The sequence below is a fragment of the Liolophura sinensis genome, chromosome 8 (assembly GCF_032854445.1).
Source record: "Liolophura sinensis isolate JHLJ2023 chromosome 8, CUHK_Ljap_v2, whole genome shotgun sequence".
In the NCBI taxonomy this organism is placed as follows: Eukaryota; Metazoa; Mollusca; class Polyplacophora; order Chitonida; family Chitonidae; genus Liolophura; species Liolophura sinensis.
Window position 1 is genome coordinate 24577409 of NC_088302.1, and position 23640 is coordinate 24601048.

At 38.6% G+C, this 23640-nt stretch overlaps 1 pseudogene; it reads left to right on the forward strand.

The window, feature by feature from the left end:
• Positions 1-1713: 1713 nt before the first annotated feature.
• Positions 1714-22577, forward strand: LOC135473348 (sodium/mannose cotransporter SLC5A10-like; annotated as a pseudogene).
• The last annotated feature ends 1063 nt before the right edge of the window (positions 22578-23640 follow it).

Below are 23640 nucleotides of genomic sequence, written 5' to 3' on the forward strand. Positions count from 1 at the left end.
GAACACTCAAGACGAGGTTGACACAGAGATTTGCTATCGTGCTCGTCTCTTATGGCGCGGTGGTGAACACCCAAGACGAGGTTTGTACAGATGTTTGCTATCATGCACATCTCTTATGGCGCGGTGGTGAGCACCCAAGACGAAGTTGACAGAGACATTTTCTGTCATGCACGTCTCTTATGGCGCGGTGGTGAACACTCAAGACGAGGCTGATACAGACATTTGCTATCGTGCACGTCTCTTATGGCGCGGTGGTGAACACCCAAGACGAGGTTTGTACAGATGTTTGCTATCATGCACATCTCTTATGGCGCGGTGGTGAGCACCCAAGACGAAGTTGATAGAGAAATTTTCTATCATGCACGTCTCTTGTGGCGCGGTTGTGAATATCCATAGTTGCACAATTTATCTAAACAAGATGTACATATACACCTTAAAAAGAACCCTCCACATGATGTAAAACACACACTGAGAAAAACATTCATGGTGTTCAGGCAGGATTAAAGGTCAAAGGAGGTCATTTTTTTCCCTATAGAAGTTGTACGTATTGTGCATATTAGTCCAAATTCTTAACCTTTTTGATTATGAATTTTTTCTCATTATTACACATGTAGAGAAACTAGGATAAAATGCATGGCAATTTCAGCATGAAGATATGAATAAATTCACAATTTCTAATCCAACAAATATTCATTTATTTATATATTTTGGATTGGAGTTTTACGCCGTACTCAAGAACGTTTCACTTATACGATGGCGACCAGCATTACGGTGGGAGGAGAACAGGCATAGCCCTTGGACAACCGACGACCATCCAGACCTTCCGACCTACGGCTGGCGAAGTAGCAAACATGAGCTGGACTTGAACTCACAGCGACCACATTGTCGAGACGCTCCTGGGTCATTGTGCTGCACTGAAACGCTAACCTGCAGACTGCGGAGGCGCCCTGATAAACATAATTCAGATGACTAGATAGGCCTAGGTGATTCTGTTGCAAGCAAACGACTTGCACGCACAACCATGTTCGATCTCTAACAAGAGAAATTTCATAGTCCACTGCAAATAGTGAAAGACATTCTTTTTTTTGTAAGTTATGCAACATGACCGCTAGCATACATCACTTACATCCGACTTCCGTTCGAAGATCTATATAGAGGACCACAGAGAGTTTTTAACTCTTGCAATCCTGGTTGTTGTTGTTGCTGATTTTTTTTTTGTCTATTTCTTTCTCCACTGTTCAAAACAAACATATATACCAGTCTGCCCTATATGATAACACAGGACACAAATTATGCAACTTGTGGTTTGTGATATAAAAAAACTTGTGGTTTCAGTTCAACAGCTTTCAGTTCTGGCATTGTCACCAAGAGTGTATAGCCTACATAATATTATTTTTCTACTGTGCCGGAGCACAGATAATTTTTCAGGCCATGCGTTTATTTGGTGTGATAGGACTAATGTATGCAAAGGCACGCTTGACGTTCATATGAGTGTGTACTGTTTTGAAAACCTGCTACCCACAGTGTGCCTGGAGCTCTTACTTGCGCAGTCCACGCCCCCAAACTGAGGGGTTATTTAAGCTAGCCGATGTGCAAAATCCACTCCTCCGCCCAAGGAGATGATAGGAGGGTAAAAAACTATTAAATCAAACCAACGGTTGTACACTTTTCTGTGAGACCTAGCGCATACTGGAGCCAAGTATAACCGTCACCATGATTGAAAAAGGTCTCAAACATTGGCTAGACATTGTCATCCTAGTGGCTTACTTTGCATTTGTACTGGCTGTTGGCATATGGGTGAGTACAAATTGATATTTCACCTTGATTAGTCTACATTACCAGTGGCTGGACTGAAACAGGCTTAACCCACCCATCCATTAATTGTTTTTACTGCTTCATGGAACACGTGACAAATTTCACGATGAATGTTAAGGAAACACAACATCGTTTAAATGGATTTTCTTCAGTTACAAGCCCTTCAAAAATTGCAATATGCTATATGAATTAAGAGTGACATGAAATATGAAAAAAAATGGTACAGATAAAAGTGTATTTTGGGATTTTTCTAACGCATTTACCCTGCGTTAAAATAGACACTCGCCCAGTAAAGTATAAGCGCATACGCGCCATTTGCTTGGCCTTTTCGATGTTGAAAGGGGATTATGATGGTCTTAGGGTTAGAACTGATATAGAATGTATATTAAATATAATATATATAATATATAAAGACGTACAGCACAGAGAGTAAGACCAGGGCAACGACGACAATGTGATAGCTGGCAAATGGTCAGACGTAACCAGTGAAATACGGTCTGCTGTTCATTTAAATGCTTAAACAGCAACAAATCAGATGCCCCCTAGCATCAAGCCTTGAGCAGAATTAGGCCAAAAAAAAAAGCAATGTTCACGAATGTTCTTCCAGCTTCTGCTTTATGGTATAGGTAAATTTTGAGATATAACAATGTTTGTAACAGCTGTGAATGAGGATAGTGCTGTTAATGTTAACTCATACACAGCCGTATGGCTGCTGTCAGCTTGATAGTATATGATTGAGTCGATGAAACTTTGTTTCTCGTACATGCACACACTGCTATGGACATTATTTATTTATTTTATTGGTGTTTTACGCCGTACTCAAGAATATTTTACTTATACGAAGGTGGCCAGCGTTGTGATGGGAGGAAACTCTATTCACATTTAGCCGTGTTTACAACAACAGACAGTACTCAGTTGTAGTCCTAAACCATGTCAAAGCTGAGGTCGCTTAGGTGAGTTCAGTCTATATTAGCAATTGCTGCAGAGAATTGAATTCGCCCTCCATTGCGTTAGTACGCTGTTATATGCATGAAACACTGCTTGTACATATACGTATATGCATGGGTGGTAGTTTTCATTTTTCTAACTTTGGACCGCCATATCTTCCGGAAGCAATTTTAGTGCTGCAAAATCTTCAGGTGGAGGGAAGACCATATATTGTTCTTTATTGTCATTCACTTTCAGCTTCCGGACAAAAAAAAATAAATAAAGAAAGCAGAATAGAAAAAAAGAAAACGCAAATTGTTAAACCTAAATGCATATCTCTAGCACGGCGTCTATGAAGGTCAGAGATTAATTTATACCAGTACCTAACACAAGTGACTAGCTAATTAACGTGTAAGTGAACAACAGCTGTGATTTTCAGATAAATGACAGAATAATAATTCGACCAAGACTTTTCATCTTGGAAACGTAACGACCCATGTTCAGTTACAATCAGTGACAGATGTGCACTTAAAAATGTAAGGTAACCCACAACAAACAACACGGTGACGCGAAAATGTTGCAGATAATAAAAGTGCTGCGTGAATGGCGGTGATGTGGCCGATCATTGTCATAGCGAAGCAAGTTAACACAAATTCTCACGTTATATATGTATATATGGAGAAAGTAAGGTAACCCACAACAAACAACACGGCGACGCGAAAATGTTGCAGATAATAAAAGTGCTGCGTGAATGGCGGTGATGTGGCCGATCATTGTCATAGCGAAGCAAGTTAACACAAATTCTCACGTTATATATGTATATATGGAGAAAGTGCACAAAAAGAGAGCTAGATATCGAGAATCGAGAATGCACATATCATCACAGAGCGAGATATCGAGAATCGAGAATGTAGATATCATCACAGAGCGAGATTACTCGACTCGAGAATGTGCATGTCATCATAGAGCAAGATTACTCGAATCGGGAATGTACATATCATCACAGAGCAAGATTACTAGAATCGAGAATGCGAGTGTCATTACAAAAGGAGATTACTAGAATCAAGCATGCACTTGTAACGACTCAGCGAGATTATTCGAATCGAGAATGCGCTGATCCCCTCACAGCCAGAGTACTAGAGTCCATAATGCGTTTATCACCACAGCTCCGACATATAAAATGTCCTATTTTATATAAGATGTTCCCGGACCGCAGACATTTAAGGCATGACAAAAAGGAAGAAAGCTAGAGAGCACGTCTGTCTTTCACAGATGTCCATACTGATCCGTACAAGTTTACTCTGACAACCAAAAGTGCCTGGTAGAAAGTAAAAAGAGCAAACAGTGCCCCCCAAAAACCATGATTTCCGCTTGCGGTATGGTCAAGCCAAAAAACTTTGGCGCAGCATGTCTGCTTGAACTGCGAAATTATCGTTAAGAGGGAGCAAGCTAAGACTCGCTTCACATCAGCTTTAGAGAATATTTCTACCTGTTGTCCCAATGAAACCATACACGCTTAGTACAACTCGTCATGTGAGGTTTATGTTATCTTTGGCTACGTGAAATTATGTTGCACATTTTCTAACAGAAGGTGTCACATCATTTCTTATCAGGGAACTCAGCAGGTGGCTTCATACATTTTCTGATAAGATCAAGTCGCATAAAGCGTGACATTTATCTCTCTACAACTGTGTCAACTATTTCTTGATATTTATGTAATTCCATTCCTGTGAAACTGCATGGTTATTATACAAGCAATAGCATCTTTTATTGTAAATTGCTTGCTTATGTGCTTGTAAATTAAATCCAAAGGAAGATAAACGTTACATTAACAGGGAAACATATTACTTGAACATGATCATTACGTTTCTGGCTTTTGTTCTTTAATCGAACGTTACAATAATGAACTCTATGAAATAAAGGATAAAATTGTCTTAAAGAGAAGAATATTCCAAACAAATTGGACACCATGACTGATTTTACGATTGGTTTTTCACGCCACACGTAAGAATTTTTCTTCTATGTAACGGAGATAAAGTTTTAAGAGTACAGGTCGCTATGAGTTCAAGTCCAACTCATGCTGGCTTCCTCTCCTGCCGTACGTGAGAAGGGCTCTCAGCAACCTTTAAATAGTCGTGGGTTTCCCCCAGGCTCTGCCCGCTTTCCTCCCACCACAATGCTGGCCGCCGTCGTATAAGTGAAATATTCTTGAGTACGGCGTAAAACACCAATCAAATAAATAAATAAATAAATAAATAAATAAGAGTACAGGAAACCGGAATAGCCGGATTAAACCATCACTGTTGACCATATCTACCTGGCAAATCTCCAGACCTGAAACAGATCTCAGCCGAACAAGCGGAAGGTGGATTCGAGCCTTCGGCCCCTTTATTGTCCAGGGATCTGTCATGTGTAGCGAGAGTACCCTTCTAGACAATTGAGCCAGCTACTTCTGTCGCTTGTAGCGAGAGTTCGGTTCTATACTACTGAGCCAACTGCTTTAGTGGTCATAGCCCTGTCGTTGTAGTGAGAGTGCCGTCCTAGACGACAGAGCCAGTGGTTTTATTCATCCTGTCATTTGTAGCGAGTGCCACTAGGGAGCCTCTATGCTAAGTATGCAACAACTATGTTTTTCTGTGAAAGGAAAAGTCGAGTCATTCCTTTTCAGGCTTAAATACTTTACCTCTTTCCTTACACAAACACTGAATAAAATAAAATGCATTCAAATATTTGCATTCCAGGATGGACTATATTAGCAGTGAAAGGATGTTTTTTTGTTAATCAAAAGCGATTTTTTGTTAATAGAAGATTCTGTTTTCAATATTAACTGACTTCATGTTAGCTGAAGTTTTCATTCTTTTGTCTGATGAAGTCTTGTTCTTTTTTGTTCTTTTGTTCTTTTTTCCTTTATGTACAAAGACAAAGTCAATTATTCTATCCAAGAAGTAAATGTATTTTTATACCCAGTTTTTATCCGTGTGTTTGTTGCTGATCTTTTTTGCTCTAGATTCTTTTCCTTTAAGCATAAAGGAATGTCACTAATTCTATACAAGAATGTTTTGTGAAATAACTAATGGTAGTTTAGATCCAGTTTTGCATCCGTGTCTTTGATGCTGACTGGTTTGTGTTGTTTGGTTTATGGTCTACTTTCCACTGAACGTCCGGTAACGTATACCTGTACTAATAGCTAGGAGAGTTCTACTCTCGAGGAATTTGAAACAAATATGTCAAGATGTCAAGGCCCAAACTTGGTCACAGTAACTCGGTCAGAAGAGGAAGTGATAGCGCACTTCTAAAATTCATAGAAAACCTTATCATATATATATATATATATATATATATATATATATATATATATATATATATATATATATATATATATATATATATATATATATATATACATATGGTTATCAGATACTAGAGATGTAAGTCACGATGAATAAGAACTACTAGAGAAGTATGTTACGACAAAATGCTTCTTTCAAATTGATTATATCAACTATTGTAAGACATTTCTTCAGGGGAGAAAGATTCTGGATGCCCTAGTTTATAGAAGCATTTCTTTGATTTGAGATTATTGTGGGTTTATACAGCATGGATATATACTAGGCACATCCCTTATAATATTAAAACAAAGTCAGCAATTTAATGTACGAGAATGTTTGCTTAATTCTGTGGTCATTTTAGCTTTCACCTGAGCCACCACGCCGCGGAAAAATTTACCCCATTGGATGTAAGCATTATGCTTGAACGACCATATTTTATGAGTTTAGTTGAGTTAAATGTCAAATTTACATCCTCACCAAGCTTCGACCAAACCTTAATGAGTGATGTGACAGGTGCAGTACACTACATACGCAATCCAAAAGAGCTTTAATTGCATATGTCCCAACAGAATGGTTTGAGTGTAAAAGCTGATAAGACACAGTTATTGCGAAAATACACTGGCTAAATTCACACCCACCGTTGACCATAATGTCTAGGACAACAGGACAGTGTTTTCAGCGAGGATTGCTGGAGACACAGGCAATGCTATCAGTCAGGACTGCTAGTGACACAGGCAATGTTATCAGTCAAGATTGCTAGGGACACCTATGTTATCTACGAGGATTACTAGGGCACATGCTATGTTATCGACAAGAAATGCTACAGACACAGGTTACGCTATCTACGAGGATTTCCAGGGACACAGGCTGTGTTATCCAAAAGGACTTATCAAGACCATAACGATTGCTCTTGCACAGAATATGTTATGCTCAAGTATTGCTAAGGACATAGGCTTTGTTATCCACAATGTCTGCTGTATGTACAGCTGTATATGGAAAATATATTTTAGAGGTAAATTAGAGAGTGTTTTGTGTATATACAAATGCCTAAAGGCGGGAAGGGGGTTCTGTGGCCGAGATGTTTAGAGTGCCAGCATGGCGTAATGACCAATTAGCCTCTCATCCATCAGTTTCTCATGCTGGCTTACCTCCTCTGGTCGTACGTGGAAAGTGGGTCGTGGGTCCCCCCCTCCCCCGCCCACGCTCTGCCCGGCTTCCTACCACCATAATGTTGGTCATCGTGGTAGAAGGGAAATATTCTTGAGTACGCAATAAAACAAATAAAGCAAGTAAGCAATCAAATAAATAAATAAATAAAGACTGGAGACCGCTATTCTGGTGTAACAATACTCCCGCGCCAAGCACTGAAGGTCCATGTGAATCCAACATTTTCTACCCTAAAAATGTGAAAAAAGTAAACCAAGAAACACTAAAATGGGACGAGGCGCTTACAAATGTAAACATAATCCCTAAGGGTTACAATTTTACTGACCAAAGTGTTATATATAGCTTGTTGAGCGAACTGTATCATCAAGGGTTTTGATGTAAATCCTGGTCGTTTCCTCTCTTCACAATGCTGTTGTATCAGTGGAATATTCTTAAGTACAGCGTATCTGTCCGTAAATGATACAGCTGATATCACGGTGATTAGAACTATTAAAAGAAAAGAATATATAAAGATGAAATTTACACCAGAAGAAAGGTCATCGATAATGTTTTTGCTTTTAAACATTTTTTCTACATGATGTGTAAACAGTGTAAAAGTTGGATTCGATGAATGCCTGTTGCAATCTTAAACGTTATGTAAGCCAAAGTGACGTCAACAAAAATCTTTTTCCTTTGAAAATAGATTGTTGCATGAGTGATGTGCTGTTAGTACAAGGCAAAGCACTTGAAATAAAGAAGTTTTGTGATTCGAGACATTACATACAGAGGGAAAAATATGGCCTATGACGTCACTGTGGCTCACACGGAAGTCGTTGCTCGAAATGGGTCATGATAGAATCTAACATTGCAATGGATCTTAACACAATTTGCAATTCTTAGAAATAAAACTATCTTCTTATAAAGTTTTTGATATATATACATTTGATGTAAACTTGATTTTTACACATACTACTCTTAAAATACATTTGATAGACAGTGATGTTCAGGATTGAGTGAAATGCTTGTGAACTTTATTAGTGGAATACGCACTTAATAACACTGTTTTAAAGCAAGAGAGAAGGCGACGTGATCAATAGAAGCCCTAAGGCTCCCTTTGTAATCCAAACATTTGACAAAAATATTGAATATATTTTCCGTTGCTCTTTTTTTGGTCTTTCTACTGATACTAAATTCATTTTTTATGTTCTCTTTCCCTTTAATCCAATGGGGTGGGTCTATGCACAGTGTAAAAGTGATGAACACAGGGAAACAGCTCATCGAGTTAATAGAAGGACCAGCATCAATTGCTTTTAGTTATGTCAGTGTTAAACATTTAACGACTATGAAAAAACGAATGACCTTATTTCAGCAAGAATTTATGTACTTCATGGAAGACTGGCATTTATCATCATACATAGAATCGCAAAATATTTCCATCATATTTAAAATTGACATTTACCACATTGAAACATCGCATTTGTAATGTTTCCTTTGTTATCAGACTCCTGGGTGAGTTGACCTTTCATCCAAACGTTATTTCATACTTTTTCAGATAACACTGTAAGACATAATTAATAAGGAAATTATTTGCTTAGTACAGAAAAGTCTGAAACAATACATGTATGTACTGTTCTAGACGAATGATCACATCTGTAACCTGTTTTCACATCTAACTCTAAAATTACATTAGTTTTATTTTATTTATTTGATTTGAGTTTTACGTCGTATTAAAGAATATTTCACTTGTATGACGACTGTCTGCTCCATGGTGGGAAGAAACCGGACATTGCTCGGCGAAAACTTACGACAATCCGCAGGTTATTGCTAGACCTTCCCAAGTACGACCGGAGAGGAAACCAGCATCAGCTGAATTTGAACTCTCAGCGATCGAATTGGTTAGAGGCTCCTGGGTCATATAAGTCATTTCTGTGTTTGTAGCTGTTAAACGCTTTAGTATGCAATTATTTAAATGATATGCTGATGGTTTTTTAGTACATAGCTCTTGTTGTTTACAGTCCATGTGCCGAAAAGACAAAAACAACGTGAAAGGTTACTTCTTGGCTGGGAGAACTATCGCTTGGTGGCCAGTGAGTTTTTATTCTTGTGTATTTATTACATCTTTATGTAGATGTAGCTTTTCTCGTCTTTACAGTACCTATGTGCTGTAAGCGCGTAGTTATAGATTATTTAAATATGTAGAGTCATGTTAAGTAAAATGTTTGAACAATGGAAAAAGATCAGTAGCATTTACCGTTAACCTTCTGTATAGCTGCTGATAGTGTTCAAGATATCAGAGGAGAATGAAACGAGGGATTAATACGTAAATCAGCTGGTTGACAAGTCAGACAGCTCTATTGCCATACAATCGGACAAATGAAAGTTATTCACGTTATTTACTTGGACAGTACATTGTTTTTTTGAACTGTATCCTGTAAAAATTGTAACACTTTTGCAGATTGCACAAATACTGACATTTCCTCTCAGCTTTTGGAATGACTAATTATGACTTTTATACATCAGTTGATTTGCCCCGGACCTTATGGTAATTCATTGTAAAAATTGGCCACATCTACTCTTGTCAGTTATTAATGGAACTCAGCTGTCCCGGATTCCAAACTCTATTGCGCTGATAAAGGATTATTTAGTTATGATATACAATTAGCTCATTTCAGCACTCGTGTAGGGGAATCTCTATTATTAAAGCACAAAAATGGCTGATCGACCACGATAGGATTTCCGATTACATTACTAACATTACTACAGACGCCCTGATGTCCAAACAAGATTGCTCACATAATTTGTTGTAATTTCATGTAATAACTTAGCAGATTGGTATTAAAATAATAATAATAATAATAATAATAAAATAACAGGCACACCTCGGGCCTGATACGATTTGCTAATCAAGCCTATGGAACGTTTTTATGTTCAGCACTACTCTACCTTGCTAAACTATAACAATTTCCATGTAGTCTTACATCCAGTTTTTGGCTTCTGTTTCGATACACGTCAGTTTCAACCCTTAACGGAATTTAGAGTTGGAGATGGCAGACGTTAGTTGTTATTAAGAGTTACGAAACAAACCGCATAAAAGGGGAATAAAAATAGTGATATCTTACAAGAACAATAGGCTTTCCAAGCATTCAGTTTGGAAGCCCGATACCTTGATGATATGGTTCACTTTCGTATATTGTTGACTTGATATATCAGGGGTCAGTTGTTCGCCAACAGCATTAAAAGTAGACCAGGACTTAATTCTTAACATGTCTCTTCCTAATACTAAGTCAGTGACACTAAGGACTCAACTAAAGTTAATACCCTTTTTTTAACAACTGTGTCATTTGAAATACTTTAGAATAATAATTCGATAGTTAATGCCAAGTCAGTTTCTCATTGATGTACTTGTATATAAACTGTATACTTTGTACACAAGCAGATTTAACAGGTAGCTTTATGAGTCCATGATTAATGTTACAGATGACGAAAAATTGTCGCCACTCCGTGTAACTTTCAATGCGGGTCCCGTTTTTTCACATCAGCACATTATTTTCCCATCTCTAGAGGCCAGAACCTATGTGTTTTACAATATAGTCTCTTTCTCTAATAATACAAGACCCTGTATACATGTACTATACTTATTCTGTGAGCCGGTGTATTCCACACCATCGTATTTTTTCTTCGTAAGACAAAACCCAGTACTTTCTTTGCTCTATGAACAAGTGCGGAACACGTTATCCGCGACTTTCGTGAAAAGCTGGAAATAACAATTTGTCGTTTGTTCTAAACCACTGTCACTTTCTATGTATAGAACAAAATTCATTACTTAATGTATCGACCACAGCTCACGTCTCACGTCTCTTTTCAATATAATGCAAAACGCAATGTTACTTCTCTGTAGACACGATCCTGTGTTTTATATACCGTCGTGTCTTTTGCCGATATAGGTCAAAAACATACCACTTCCTTTATTCTTTTGACCAGTGCTACCCAATCGTATGGGTTTCCTATAAGACAAAAAGCCAAAAATACACGTTGTACTCTTTTTTACTCCTAGATTGGAGCTTCGCTGTTCTCCAGTAACATTGGCAGTGAACATTTCATTGGTCTGGCAGGAACTGGAGCTGTTTCCGGGATAGCTGTTACGGCCTTCGAATGGAGTGTAAGTCTCAGAAACTGTATTGCGTTCAATTGCCGTTAGGTCAGATGTCCCAAGCGTTGTTCACAAGAATTGCATTTGCGTTTGATATGTATTTGTCTTTAATAACAGATACGTTGTCCACTGCCTTTTTCACAAAAGATTTGTTCCTGCACTGTTTTTATTTATCTATCTCGACTAAGTGATTAAACTAATGGACAGAGAAATATCTTAATATAATAATGCTATATCTGTCACAGGAAGCTTAAACCGGAACCTTCAGATGACGGTGAAGCCTATACCCCTATGCTCTTGTAACCTTCTTATGCATCATTTTAGTTCTACATATATCTACAAAGGCATCATACGTGACATAAAAGTTATGACAAGGACCAATTTTAAGCAATATTCGACATATTTCTGAATTCTTCTTTGTAGACAATAACATTCGTCCAACAATATCGTTGTCGCGCATCTATGAAAACGTTTTTTGATGTTCTGTGTTTTCTAGGCGGCCATTCTTCTGTTGTTACTCGGCTGGGTCTTTCTACCTGTATACATTTCTTCTCGGGTAAGTAGCTGAACACTGGATTTACACAACTGGCCGAGACCGCCCAGCCAGCCCCAAATAATGGAATGGGGAGTTGTTGGTGGAAAGGGTTTTGTTGGAGTTAAGTGTGGTTTGGGGTGAGGTGAGGTATGAGTAAGTGTGTAGTTATATTGGGGATGTAGCTGGGATATGGTGGGATTTGGCTAGTATTGTGAAGCCTAAATTCTTCGAAATGTACTTAAGGCAATGTAAAAGAAAATTATCACAATTTGGTTAAAAGTTAATCTCAGGTACAGTGTTTTCTATGGCTCCCATTGTTACAGGTATTCACCATCCCCGAGTACTTGGGGAAGAGGTTTGGAGGGTACCGGATGAGGCTTTACCTCAGCTGTCTGGCTCTCTTCTTGACAATCGCCACCAAAATTTCTGTAAGTCAACAAATAGATGAATTCGGTTATCGGTATACAATATCTTTTAATTCTTAAGTAACTTAAGATTAATCGTTTTTCATATTTGAACAAAGTGATCCTGGATTAGGTGGTATATTGTAAAATCTGGCAGCAACCTGCAGATGGTCGTCGTTTTCCCCCAGGTTCTGCGTGGTTTCCTCCCACTGTAATGCTGGCTGCCGTCGAATAAGTGAAATATTAATGAGTACGGCGTAAAAATCCAAATAAATAAAAATCCAGATAAATAAATACATAAATATTTGTGTGGAGTGTAAGGTAGTAAAGTGAGGGTTCAATTCCGACATTAAAAGGCGTCAATGTCAGACACACCATGGAGAAGAATAAAGAAAGAAGAAAAGGAATTTTGGAGAGAAATCTGCAGATTTTCCCGCTCTGACTGTTCGTGGTGCCTTGGTGACATTAAGAGGTCAAAAAGGTTTATGTGTGCAAAATCTTCTAAAATATAGCCTGAATGCCCGTGAGGTCACACGTGAAAAAGTTTGTCAGTAACTTGCCTAGGCAGGTGGTTTATCCCAGGCACTCTGGCTTCCTGCGCTTTGGGTATGGCGTTAAACCACCATCAAATAAATAGATAAATAAGTAAAAAAAAAATGAAATGATACAAACCTACAGGCACGTGAAGACGCCCATAAAGACAGATTAAATGTATATTTGTTTATTTTTTTGATTAGCATTTAACGCTGTGCACAAGAATAGTTCACTTATACAACCGCGATCAGCGTTGTTGTAGGAGGAAACCCGGCAGAACCCTGGGAAAACCCACGGGCATCCAGCAGATTGCTGGCAGACCTTCCCACGTACGAATACAGATTGTAAGGAAATGTACTACTTCATGTTTGCCATTGCTAAGCGATGAAACTATACGTAATTGTTGATGAATCTTGATGAAATATACATTATATTGTTCCTAACACAAACAAATAATGTTTGGTTAACACCATATCCATACTGTAGGTAGATGTCTATGCTGGCACAGTTTTTATCCAACAAGCTTTAGGATGGAATACCTATATTGCCATCATAATCCTCTTGGCGATAACGGCTGTGTATACTATTGTAGGTGAGTTACAGGTGGTACTTGTCTCACCGTCTTGACGTGTAACCGTGCATGTAATAAACACTTTTGTAATACAAGTAGCAAAATGTAATAATCTTTTTTTTTACATTAAAATTTACATGAAACACCATATACATCAACTACTGGCACCTAAAGGACTAATACATTATGTGAAAGTTTTTGTCTCTTTTTTAAAGTTTGAAAAAATTATATTGTGTGACATTTTTTTTTACAAAAGTGGTCTTTACAAACGATCGTTTGCAGCTGTTGTTCTACTGTGACCAAAGCCTTCGTGGAGAAATCATACTGAGATGTTACCAATACCTTATTACACCCGACCTGGTTTGCGTATAATTTTTGGGTTTGGTCATTTGGTGTTTTGGGGTGGTCTCTCCAAAGAAAAATGAGAAAGTGGTTATTGAAACATCATGGGGGCTATGATATGGACTGGTTCACCAGACTAGGATTCCATTTTTACCATTATGCTGATTGAAAATGACAATCGATGACAAAAATAATTATTTTTTTACACGAAGGCATGTGCTTTGATGTGAAAATCTGATTGGAGTGATTTGTAACACAAGAACATAAGGCACACAAACTATATAACCTTCAGCTTCAAAATAAGCTAGCAAACCATTACAAGGCCCAATGAAATGCTGGATTAAGGGGTTTGGATTAAGCTTAAAAATCGGTGTAAAGCTGTGATTTTAATGAGTACAGAAGGCGTTTGATAAATTTAAGAAACTTAACACTATTCAGTTAACAATGTTGTCTCTATGACGACGGTCATTTTTTTTCTGAAAATCTGTCTTTTTTGCACGTTTATTGATCAGGTGGCCTTGCGGCGGTCATCTACACGGACACTTTGCAGACGGCCATCATGGTGATCGGCGCCATCATTCTCGCAGTTTTAGGTACACCATCTTTACCATCATGTACTGTTCATTCTGAAATTGTTGTTTTTTTTTCTTTCACTCGGGTTGGTATCAAATGTAGTATACTTAAGGTCAAAACGTCTTTCTTCATGGGAAATTTTTGGTGTGCTTTTATGATATAACAGCTTTTTGTTCCCTACTGATAGCCTGAAATAGGACAGTTCGGTTGAGAGTGCATCCTGAAAGATAAACAATGAAAATAGAGATCTTCTTCAAAACAAAGCACTGTTTACTATCGAGTCTTTGTTGTTTCCTTCGCCTGATATTTTCTACTGACTATTTCTATGTCGGTTTGCACGTCAAGCAGTTAAGAATGGGTAAACCAGCTACATGTAGTCAAGCAGTTAAATATTAGGGAATAGAATGGGTGTTCCAGCTAGTCAAGCAATTACATATAAGAGAACCAGCTAGTCAACCAATTAAATGGGGGAAGGAATTTATCAGACTATTAAATATGAAGCAATCGGCGTTTCAAGCAATTAGATTTGAGGAAACCACCATGTCAACCTATTAAATATGAGGGAAAAAGCTTGTCACACAGTTAAATATGATGGAACCAGAATCGTACTGGGATGCACTTAGACAGCCAGCTGTTCAAGAAAGAATTATATAGAAGTTTGTTAGTTTTGAAACAATCTACAGATTACACTGACACCGTTATTCAAATTAAATCTAACTAACTAATACAAGCAAAACTGTTTGTTCGCTTCCAGCGTTTGTAGAGGTGGGGGGATTTGAGGCCCTTACCGTGAAGTACATGAAGGCTGTACCCACAGCGCTACTGAATGCCACAGTTAACAACTCGTGCGGTATGCCCCGGGAGGACGCTTTCCACATTTTCCGGGATCCAGTGACCGCTGACTTGCCATGGCCGGGTGTGATAATCCGATCTACTCTGGCTTCCTTATGGTATTGGTGCACCGACCAGGTAGGCAATCCACATTTCGGAGTAATATGATATATTTCTATCTACAGCCCCAAAACCTTTTTTTCGTATTCGTGTTAACGTCATTATCACCACTATATCAAATTTTGTACAATAATGTTGAACAACGCCAAGGCCACTGTGGTCACGGTAATGAAGTAGGAAGTGATGTCAGAAAGCACAACAATAACTTTCTCAACCTTTGTTTCTGCTAATACTTGATGCACACGCCTTCTCTTTATCCAAAGTATTCACACCATGATTCCGATGGAGACCTTAAATTTTTTGTACTGATGAATGAGGATTATAGGTAGACGGGAGGACATCAGTGATAAGGAGACGCCTGAACAATTCAACATTGTCAGACCGTGATAGTTAAGCGTGGAGAGCGACAAATGTGTTGCATGGAATGTCCTTGAAATTATCCGTTTTTGTGTGCGAGAGTCGTGTAGCCGGGTGGGGTTTTTGAAATCGGGATGGTGATATTTTATTGCAGTTACCAACTGCATGGCGTTGCGGATAAGTATATTTTCTACGAGGTTGAAAAATATATGCCCGTACATAATTCTTGGGCCTTTCTATTTCAAACTGTTCTATTTATACAGATTGTAGAAAATGAACAAAATAGTGTAAAATGATACAAAAATAATTAATTGGCATTTTGGAGCAATTTTTTTTCTCATAAAAACCTTCTCATCTTGTCTCTTCGTCAGATCATTGTTCAAAGAACCCTAGCGGGTAAAAACATGGCGCATGCGCGAGGTGGGACAATCATGGCCGGCTATCTGAAGCTACTTCCGCTGTTTGTCATTATCTTTCCTGGGATGATCTCCAGGATTCTGTACACAGGTAACAATTTTTTTTAAAAAAGAGGTGCTTTTCCAAAACCACAGTTCCTGTACCTCTTATTCTGTGATGTGTATGGGTTCTTTCTGCTTTCAGGCCATGGAAGTATGTAACCGTATTATATGCAATGAAGGAGCTGCACTAAAAACCTTAATGTGTTAATTTTAACAGAAAGTCTGTTATCTGACTGATGCTAGAATGTATTCTGATAAATGTAACATACACATTCTATTAATTCTATTCTGTTAAGGATTCTATTAGACTAACAGGATATTGTGTTGAATACAGTATTGCGTTGTAATAACACAATACATTCTAACATTACTCAGAAAACAGATTTTCTATTAAAATTAACAGATTATTTATTTGAGTGTGTGCTCATAAATTAGTACAGTTAAGGTTCTAGTCTTTTTAGAATTTACGCTCGTTGGTAACGACTATTCCACGGTTGATTGAATAATTGTGTTGATGTTGCACAAGGGAAGTATTAGTAATAATCGTCCATGTGTCTTTTTCAGATGAAATCGCCTGCAACACTAAGGAAGCTTGCTTGCTGGCCTGTGACAACGAAGCAGGATGCTCTAACATAGCTTATCCAAGCCTCGTTCTGGGACTTGCCCCAGTGGGTAAGATACTGTAGTAATTATAACTTTAACCAGCGATACTCGATGTTGATATTGTTATTTAGAGAACTTAAATGTAGGTTGCATTTACTTTCCCATTCACGAACATATTAACGAAGGCTGAAGTGATTAAAGGTGTGGGTTCAAATCCGGGTTTGGGTTATCTGTAGATTCCCTCCTTCCTGTATGTTATTGAGTAGAATTTAGTGACTATAAGCTGTCGTATACGCTCGTGTCGCCGTTTGCGCAGTCTCTGAGACCTTCCGTCAGGGTGCTGTGCATAACTGTGCGTCACACGTGGAAAAGTTTGTCCCGGGAACCTCGGTTTCTTCCACCCGTAGAAAACGTGTCATAATCGTGGAAATGAAAATTTCTTGAGTATGACCAAAATGTCAGGTAAGGTAGAAATCTAGTGTTACAGCCTCGTAACACATAACACCGGTGTGGAGATCCTACCTTGACACCTTCATACTTCATTTCAAAGTTCATCTACTCCCCACATATACGCTATATTTAGTCACAAAAAAAGAAAACAAAAAACAACAACACAAAAATGCAATCAATTCCAAAACAAGTCTGAAATAAAGATGGAATTTCATGCAGACCTGGTAAGCGTTGAGACAGAAACAGCAGACAGTCAGGAGGGCTGGCTCAGCCTCCCCTACAACAACATACAGGCGATACGCTATAGGCTCTGAATATCGCTACTAGCTCATCCAGTTTTATTTTTCACGTATATCACGGTGATATGCGTTTCACTTAGTTCTTCTTAGTGAGAGGACACCGAATATTTTCAAGCCACGATACACGATTTTATACGCACAAAGCGCAGTAGTGCCAATGCTGAAAAATGTGACATTGTATTCTGAAACACCGCTAAGCTTGGCTTAGATCAAATCATGAACTCATGCTGACATCTGATACTGAACATATGGCTTAGATCGAAATTTGTGACGATTTCAAAACTGGATTATAAATTTGTTTTAGCCATCACTGGAAAATCACGTCACATATAGGTCGTATGGCCTATGTGTTTGACGATTTCAAAAGTTATCCCGAACTGACACAATCATTCATTCATTCAAAACTGAGCCTAGTTAACTCGGATTGACTGACTATGTTGCAGGACTTAGAGGGTTGCTTATGGCTGTCATGTTGGCAGCGCTCATGAGCTCATTAACCTCTATCTTTAACAGCGCCAGTACAATATTCACCATGGATCTCTATCACCGAATCAGACCAAAGGCTTCTGAGAGAGAACTACTGATCGTCGGCAAGTAAGTCAAGCATCATTAAACATGTGTACAATTTATTTGTTCATTTCATTGGTGTTTTACGCCGTACTCAAGAATATTTGGCGTATACGACCGAGGCCAGCATTGTGGTGGGAGGAAACGGGGCAGAGACCCGGGGAAGCCCACAGCCATCAGTAGGATGTTAGCAGACCTTCCTAAGTAAACATTTGTACAATGCATTTAATTAAGAGGTTGTTCAAATGATCAGTTATGCAAATCGAAAATTCCCACGATTACAAACCAAAAGCATCATTCTGCCTAGTAGTTGGTCATTCATTTAATCAAACAGTTGTTTAGGAAAGGCAATCGATAAATCATTCAGTCAAGCAGCCAATGCGTCACTCAGTCAAATCAGTGCGGGCAATCTATCATTTATTTAGCAAAGTCAAACAATCAGCTTTTCAGTCAAATCCAACAGTAAGTCAGTAAGCTATTCAATGGTCAAGCAACAAATCAGACTATTGTAGATAAACCAGGATTCCGCTGGTGGACTAAGTATCTCCGAGACCTGGTTCCTTTTGAATTGTTCCTTTGAAATGTGATTGCATGTTAAATGTGATGACAGCACAGCATTTTGCATAATTCTAGACTAGTGATGTCTAATAATTTGCAATTAACATCACCGCCTCCCTTGTTTCACCTAATTCTGTTTAAGCCACTATCTACGGAGAGGGTAATTTGCTACTATTTAATCATTTACATGACCAGTTCAAATAAAACCGTAATTGAGGTAAATTAACCATATTTCGTCGGTCACTCTCTCTGTAGGGTTGCTGTAGTCATCCTCGTGGGGATAGGAGTGGTGTGGATCCCTCTTATCAAGTCCTCCCAGGGAGGCCAGCTGTTCATCTACATACAAGCTATCACTGGCTACATAGCACCTCCCATCTGCGCCATGTTTATCCTGGGAATTCTCTTCACCAGGATCAACTTCTGGGTGAGCATATATCGCCAAGGGTTCCTTACAAAAAGCCGTTGACATCTTGTATGCATTTTATATGGTTTGGAGGCTGGAGTGTTTAAACTACTACAAAATCGAGTATGATCTCTCTATAGAAATAAATTAAAACACGTGAAAATATTCGTCAGTAACTTGCCAAAGTTCAGTGGTTAATCCCAGTCAGTATAGTTTCCTCCACTCATTAAAATCGACACCATCCTATAAAAGAGGTATATTTTTTAAGGCGTTAATATAAGTAACTATGAGGCAAATAAATAACTCATATAAACATAAAAACCAAAGTGTGATCATCATTTTGTATGGTTTTCAATAGCAGACAATTTTAGCTTTCAAAAGCCTCGGAGTAAGTATGACATAGCTTGTTTACATTCATTTTCGATGCTCAGTCGGTTAGCGCACTAGCGCAGCGTAATGACCCAGGAGCCTCTCACCATAGCGGTCGCTGTGAGTTCAAGTCCAGCTCATGCTGGCTTCCTCTCCGGTCTTACGTGGGAAGGTCTGCCAGCAGCCTGGTCGTGGGTTTCCCCCGGGCTCTACCCGGTTTCCTGCCACCATAATGCTGGCCGCCGTCGTATAAGTGAAATATTCTTGAGTACGGCGTAAAATACCAATCAAATAAATAAATAAGTCATTTTCGGTAATGATTCTCAGAGGAAACAAGTTACCATGTTTGATCTAAAAAATCCAGAATGCTAATTTCTTGAGGTAAAACTCAGAGTCTCATTTACCAGGGAAAAAAACCCCGACAATATAATACCGGACGCAAGCTGCATTTGAAGTCGCATATTATCTCTTTAGAAGTTGTAGGACGATTGATTGTAGCAGTTTTGCATATTTCCTCCTCTAGGGTGCGTTTTTCGGGATGGTGATCGGACAGGTGTTGGGCATCTCCCGGATGATTGCCGAGTTCGTGTACCGTCCCCCGGGGTGTGGGGTGGAGGATACTCGGAACTGGGTACTCACCGTACACCACACTTACGTCGCCTCTTTCCTCTTCTTCCTGTCCGGAATCTTATGTGTGATAATAAGCCTGCTCACGCCGGCTCAGTCCAAGTACGAGGTGCGTCACTGTGGGCGAATACTGCCATCTACTTTGTACTACTTTGTATTGCCTATTGCCTGTAGGCCTATTGCCTTCCACTTTGTATTGCCATTCACTTTGTATTGCCATTCACTTTGCATCATCATCTACATTGTACTGCCATCTATTTTGTATTGCCATTCACTTTTAGTTCCTTCCTTTTTATCCCCCTCCCCTATTTCTATTTTCTTTCTATCTCTGCCCAGATTATTCCTCTGCCCAGCGGGGAGCTTAGTCCACATTGTCAACAGTTGTCCAACCTTTCAATATAGTCATTGATCAGCACGACGAGACAAATGAGGTGCATGGTGTTTCTACCCCAGTCTCTGACAAGTCTCTAAGCCTCTAAGTCTCTACTGGTAATTTATAGCGGTCAACTAGTCTTGCTTGTTCGTTCATATGGTTTGACATGAAATTCGTTGGAGATTACTTGCCCTTCACCAACATGCAATACATCTGACCAAGATCGGTAGTTTACACCGGGAGCTCCAGTATCCTCTACCTATGAAACTGATCCTCGTCATTCAGGTGAAACACAGTCACACAGCGTTAAACAACAATCAAACAGATAAATCAATACATCCGTATGGGATCATCTTTTTATAGGTTCACGGTTTGACTTTCTTCACATGCGAAGTACGAGAGACAAACATAAAGGGCCGGACCCCAGAATCCTGGCGAAGGAAAAGGAAGAAAAGGAAATCAAATTGGAGAAAACAGGTGAGTTTAAGGATAACAAATTCTGTAAATCGTATTGCGGGTTTTGGCTTAATTAAGCCAGCCTATTTCAGATCTCTACAACATATTGCTTACACTCATATCGACTTAAAATAGCCTCCCAGTTTCCAAAATCATGTAGAATCAGAAAACTAGACACGACCTCGGGTGATCTAAAGAGAGCAAACACTCTTCAATCCATGCATGGAAACAGAAACCTAGACACGACCTCGGGTGATCTAAAGAGAGCAAACACTCTTCAATCCACCCATGGAAACAGAAAACTAGACACGACCTCGGGTAATCTAAAGAGAGCAAACACACTTCAATCCATGCATGGAATCAGAAACCTAGACACGACCTCGGGTGATCTAAAGAGAGCAAACACTCTTCAATCCATCGATGGATACAAGGCAGTGTTATTGTAGCAAGACATGGCAAACCGAGGGTTATGTTGCTGGTTGCCAAGTGTGGCACATCGAAGGATATATTGCTGTTGCCAGACATGGCAAACCGATGGATATACTATTGTTGCTAGACGTAGCAAACTGAGGTATAGTTTGCCCTTATCCGATTTGACAAACCAAGGGTTCTGTTGCCGTGACCAGACGGAGCAAACCAAGGGTTATGTTGCCGTGGCCAGACGGAGCAAACCAAGGGTTATGTTGCCGTGGCCAGAAGTAGCAAACAGAGGGTTATCTGACTGTTACCAGACGTGGCAAACCTTGGTTTATCTGGCTGTTACCAGACGTAGCAAACCGGGGGTTATTTAGCTTTTGCCAGATGTGGCAAACCGAGGGTTTTCTTGCTGTTGCCAGACATGGCAAACCGAGGGATATGTTGATGTTTTTCTTGGGGCTCACGTTAATGGTGGTGCCCATTATGAACAGGTGTGATTGCATCATTCCGTGTTTACATGACAGGCTTTATTGCCACAGTAAACAAAGTGTACGCTATATGTCTTGGCAGTTATAATCAAGTAATCTATGTAGTTTTGTCAGCTCAGAACGAAAGTAAGTTATTTATAAATGTGGTCTTCAATATTGTTTTTGATTTTGTTTTAAAGAGAAAAAGACTCTTGAAAATAATTTTGTATGGTGGGTATTTGGGACCACCTTTTGGTATATATTCTTTGTGTAATAATGTTATAAAAAAGACGTAAGACATGTTCAATAAATATATTTGCACTAGAATCTGGTCTTTTCAGCTAATAAATGTATTCCTTCTATATTTTAATCATATTTATATTTTAATGTATCATAAATATTATCATCATTCAGATTAAATGCATATGTTTGCATATAAACAACAAATTTACATTCAAATAACTTTATTAGACATGTATCACATCATTGTCTAGAGCGTTATTAACCAACGACGATAGATACGGAAGCGTGGTCCCAAATATTCTCCTGCAAAAAAAAAGAAAAAAAATTAAAAACAAAATCGAAAAAAATATTAAAGACCATATTTGCAGATGTTCTGACGCTCTTTCATCTCATTTTGATATCATTTTTATGTTGTCTTCACCTTTAAATAATAAAGTGTATGTTTTATGCAGTTTGTCAAAAGATGTTATTTTGGTTTTTCTGACAGATTCCGATTCAGCGGTGCAAATAGAGCATGTAGCTACACCAGAGATGGCGTTGAAAAGAGATTCATTTCATCTATATACATTCCCAAAAAGATCGACCTCTTCCTGAATATTAACGCTGGAATACTGATCGGTGTTCTCGTGTTTTTGTATGCTTTCTTCGGCTGACATTGACATTACATCTTTTTTTTCTAAATTTATATAAATATTCACATTTATATTCCATCACCCCTTGTTAATTTTTCAATACATTTATGTAAGTTTTATTACTCCTGTGGGCTCGTTAGGGCTGGACCTCTTTAGCTGACACGTGTAATTGGATGGAATCTGAAGAAGGGAAAGGGAATTAAACCAACATCATAAGGACCTCTCGATATTGTAGGTCAGCAACATGTTAGCCTGGTGGTTGTAGATTTAGCTGCACTCAAAAAATGAATCTAGTAATTTTAACAGAGAGTCTCTTGTCTGAATGATGCTAGAATGTATTCTGTTATTATAACACAATATTCTTATTGAAAATGTCTTTTCAACGTAATATCCTGTTAGCTTAATAGGATCCTTATTTTGAATTAATAGAATATGTGTCTTATATTTAACAGAACAATCTGCTTCAACAACAGAATACATTCTATCATCACTCAGACAAAAGACTTTCTGTTAAAATTAACAGGTTCATTTTTTTTGAGTGTGTGAACAGCGAGAGAGAACAAGATTTCGCCCGTCGTCCAGAAAATGTAGCCTCCAGTCCGTCTAATGCTCTTCCCAGGGTTTAGTAAGGATGAACAAATTCATCTCCGTAAGCCAATGAGAAAGTAAAATAATAAAAACAAGGAAGCTCAAATTAAGAGCGAAAACTGGAATAGTTTCTCATGGGATATATTAATCAGAAAACTAGCGACAGCATAACAGAAATGGTGATGTCATCGAAATATGCCTTCAAAGCACTGGATGGTCGTGATAGGTCAGGTATTATATAAACCCTGTATACCCATATGGGACATTCACCTATGTTCTGAAAATATCCCTTGACATGCACTTATTTTCTGTGCTGTGATAAAGTAAAATGTCGCATGACAATTCTGGTCTATATTTACCGTTATGCCATCATTCATCTGTAACAATGCTACGTTCATGAAATGCTTTGTACATAACAAACATTCTTTCAGCATCTTTTCTATGTTAAAGATGACATTGCCCCCAAAACAGACAGTGCTCAGAGTTCGGTATCCCT